The sequence below is a fragment of the Rhopalosiphum maidis genome, chromosome 1 (genome assembly GCF_003676215.2).
Source record: "Rhopalosiphum maidis isolate BTI-1 chromosome 1, ASM367621v3, whole genome shotgun sequence".
Classification (NCBI taxonomy): domain Eukaryota; kingdom Metazoa; phylum Arthropoda; class Insecta; order Hemiptera; family Aphididae; genus Rhopalosiphum; species Rhopalosiphum maidis.
In genome coordinates this window covers 812,098-816,850 of record NC_040877.1, presented here as the reverse complement: position 1 = coordinate 816,850, position 4,753 = coordinate 812,098, and the positions used below count along the sequence as shown (strand labels likewise).

The 4,753-nt window shown below is 27.2% G+C and overlaps 1 pseudogene; it reads left to right on the top strand.

Moving 5' to 3' along the window:
* Positions 1–910: 910 nt before the first annotated feature.
* On the top strand, positions 911–4,534 carry LOC113549845 (annotated as a pseudogene).
* The last annotated feature ends 219 nt before the right edge of the window (positions 4,535–4,753 follow it).

Genomic DNA, 4,753 nt, shown 5'->3' with positions numbered 1-4,753 from the left:
TTCACAAGTTTATTTTTCATAGACCCTACAGGAATGCATTTTTAAAATATTTTATGCTATATCATTATATAGTGTTCTAATTATACACTTGATAATTCCATTATAATATGTAGGTTCCGATTATTACGAACTTACAACTTGCAATCTTGATAATAGTATTATTTGCAGGTTACATATATTTTAATTTTTAGTGGAAGGAGTGACGTACAAATTTTAAAATTAGGTTGGGAACGACGCAATTCTATACTTGCAAAGAATAAAGAATTGCTTATACTCTGTCAACTATAGCCTGATCCTTATATAGGAGCACAATACAATGTTATTTGAACTTAATAATGTACGTTGGATGGTAGCTACTAGTTACTGACTGTATACAATAATACCTTATAGTAATTATAGAAAAACAAATGTATTATTTATTCAAAAATGTATAGGATTTCATTTTGTTTATACTGTTTACCGAAACACCTAAATCAAAAGTAAGAACAACCACAATTTGGAAATGTGTTGAACTGTTTCCGAACAAGTGTACATCAATATGGTAAAAAACTTTAAATAACAATTACATATAAATATAATAACTATAATAAGAGTAATCTTCAAATAAAAACGCTTTGTCACAATTATTTATATATAAAAATGTATCTTTTTGCGACACAAAAACCAATCTAACTAACAAAACTATAATAAAATTAATCATACAACGAATTAAATCAATACTAATCCGTCATGCACACTTAGTGGCTGTATCGAAGTGGAGTTAAGAAAATTATTATAAAATCTAGTCAAATCTCACATAAGTAGATAGAATATAATTTAAGTATGACGAAAAATCGACTGAAGTGTAGAAAAATGTTACCGATGGCGAAATAGAGCGAGAAAATGTTGCGTTATTGAGAGATGTACAGCAATGAATGTACGGATACAGATCCATGACCACCATCATCGAGATAAATCAAATATATTTAATATAATCAAAGCAGCCAAAGCGGTACCGCAAAGTCAGTTTAAATGCCATTATTATATATACTGATATATATGATATTTTTGTACGAGCTATAAAAATTATAATCATAATAAAATTATTTTGTTAATTTGTAAAAATATTTTTTTTATATTCTTTAATATATAGTCCTTGTTAGCAATGATTATTCATAAATATTAATCTGTGTATTAGCATATTGTGAAATAAAATAATTACTCTTATTTTACTTTTATAACAAATATATAATAAATCATAAAACAAATAACTAATATATTATAGTCGACTATGTTGTAGATAATTAATATGAATGATATAAATCATTAACTAAATTAATATCTTTAAGTTCGTTGAATAAGATACGATTATAATAACGAAAAATTATGTTTAACAGCGGTATTTAAAGGATTAATCAGTAAGTATATAACAAAACCACTTGTCTGGGAGCAATTGAGTAAACCAGTATTACAAATAAAAGTAATTTACGTACATTTCTTAAGGTATAAACAGCACGCTGGTGTCTATATTCAAATTAGTATATTGAGTTCTTAACTTTATTTTACATACACCTTCCACACATCGATCATTTGTGTGTGCCTACACATTTTGTAAAAGTGTTGGTATATATTAAATTATTATGCTGATATTAATACTATAATAAATACGTATTTATTAATATTTTAACTATTTGAAATTTATAAAAATAAGTTAAATCATACACAGGTTATTTTGTTTTCTTTGTATAATCAATGACCTATTTTAGAATGAAGAGTATTTTATAAATAGTTTTTCAATACAACATACACTTTCATTGTGACCTATGACTAGGTACATAGTTGCTATGGGAAAATAGTGTACCGGGAATGTATTTCATTACTCTTACACCAAAGAAAAAATTTAACTAATTTTGATTTAATATTATAAATTATAAGTCTGAGGAACAAAAAATGTCTTCTTTTTCATGTATAAATAAATTCATCAAAATATTTGTTTAATAATAAACTTAAGATTTCACAAAATAATTAAAACTTTTTGTGAAGAGCATTGACAAATCTACGTGAAAAAAAACTACAACATATTCAATGAACGATTCAAAAAATTGCGGTTTAAAATATTTGTAAGCATTTTACAGATCGGTTTTAAAACTCATTTAAATTAAGTACAATAACAATTATAATTAATACTAATGTATAGTATATTTTTAACAATAATAAGAAATAAACAATTTAATTGATATATAGTTTATAAGTTCCTTATATTTAAAGAAAACAAATAACAAACATTATTTAGTTGGCGAATTATTTTATAAGCATTTATTATGAATTATAATATAAATATGAATAAATAGTTTACATACTATATTATGCCCATAGCAAACAAAACCGACGAGGAGATAATTATTATCCATTACTAGAACCTTAGCGGTGGTGTACTTTCTACCTTGTATTTACGACATGGCATATCGACGTCCGAGTTATGATGCCGGTGATCACCGAATCCGCAACACTTTTATCGCATATTAGACATAACTGTCATCGCGCACAATAACATCGCACATCGCATCTGCTTGCCGTCCGTTACTATCATTACGCACAGTAAAAAAAAAAAAGGCTCACGATATTCTTCCACCTCCGACCGGCCATAACTCAAAGTAATATTATACTTCAAGGTGACTAGTGCCGAATACTTTTTATTATTTTTAACTTTTTCCCATCCGCGTACATTGTGTTATGCCATAGATTATTTGTGTCTTCAGTCATATCTAATTTACGATATTCGTTATTTGTTGTTTATGTATTTAATTAGGTAAAGCACTCGGAGGATACCGTAGTAAAGAATGTCAAAACAAGCGATTCAGATCCGATTCGCCGAATACTCATCTCACCTACAAGGAAACCGGTTTCCGGTAAAAATGAGAAAAGTTCCAATTCGCCAACAAAACGTAATTTAATAAAATATAAAAATAATTTTTTTATGGAAATATAGAATATTACAATCAAAATGTTGATAAAACTATACTATGATATTATTGGCATTTGTCAGTTTGTATAATCATTGCATCGTCAGTTAGTTATATATTAAAATTAAATTTAAAATGTCGTGGTTGATAATAACTTCTGAACGAGATGTCCAAATTTAATTTTTGGATAATTTTATACATCGAATTGATAGAAAAAGAGGATTTAACCATTATTATAAATGTATTGATAATTATGGAGGTCGAGCAATACACAGAGAAGATTCCAATAATGCTATAATGTCAAAAATGCATATCCATCCGATGCATCGAATCCAATTGGCTGAACGTGGTTTTCGAAATAAGATTATAGTGAGTTTGTTTTAATTTATACATTTTTGTTCACGAGTTTTATATCATTTTTTGAAATTAGTTTTGAATACGTGTTTTATAACTTAAAAATAACTTATTTGAAGGACGAAAAGGTGATAAATCCCACAAAAACTATACTACAGACATTTAATGAAATCCGAAGATCAGTTATGGCTTCAGGAATAGAGGATTCTACAGAAGCCGAAGTAAGGTAAAGGATACTATATCAATTTATACCAGTGTAAAAAGTTTGGCATACAGGAAACATATGAAATTAATGCCAACGTTACCTAAAAAGCTGTCTGAATTAGATATTGAAGGTAATTGGTGATCAACGAATGATGGAAAAGATTTTATTTTAGGTATTTATTCTAAATTATTTAAACGATTTAATTATAAATACTATTACTAATAATAATATTATTACCTACAGGATGTGATGGTACGGATAATAAAATCGTTATTTTTGGTACCGAAGGATTTTTACGACGTCTTTGTTCTGGTAATACAGTTTTTATGAATGGCACATTTAAGTCAGCACCAAAAATGTTTACACAAATTGTATGCCTTACACTGCTTTGTTATAGGAATGATGATACCCCTAGTAATTATAATATAAATTTATAATTTAGTAAAATAGTAAGTATTATATGTTAAAATATATTTTTTTAGGCTTCTGCATTATTGACCAGTAAAAGTACATCAATATATTTGAGAATGTTTGAAATAATAAAAGAAACGGCATTGAGAAATGGATTAAAGTTCAATCCTACTTGTTTCCAAAAAGATTTTCAAAATCTTGGAATGATTGTCTCCATTCGGCAGTGCTTTGGTTCTGATACACCCATAAAAGGGTGTCTATTTCACTTTCAGCAATTTATTTGGCATTAAGTTCAAAGTCTTAGGATAATACATTTGCGGATAATTTTAAAAAAGTTGTTCGTCGTCTTTATTCGTAAGCCATAGTTCCGATTCAACAAATTGAGTCAGAAAGGAAATATAACTTTTTACGTAATTTGTACGAATTTAGTAAAACTTAATTTTTTATTATTATAATTTTAGGTGTGCGAAAATTATTAAATTATTTTACCGAAACATACTTGGATCCAGATATTTGTCTATTTAATAGCAATATGAGTAATAATTTTAATACAGATGGAGCAAGGGCCATAAACCACCTTGAAACATGGCATGCAGCTCTTAAGAAAGCTGTTGGTAGATAAAAGCCAAATATTTTTATTTTAATCAAAGAGCTAAACAACTAACAAACAAACTTCGAGCATGACCTCATAGCACAAAATAACTGCAATCGACCACAAAAGATAAAAACTAAATATAGACAATAAGAAAAAAGGTTATCATTTTCAAAATATAGGTAAAGCGTTTATGATATATAATAATACATTTTTTTCTAACATTTGGAATTATAATTTTAGGTTACA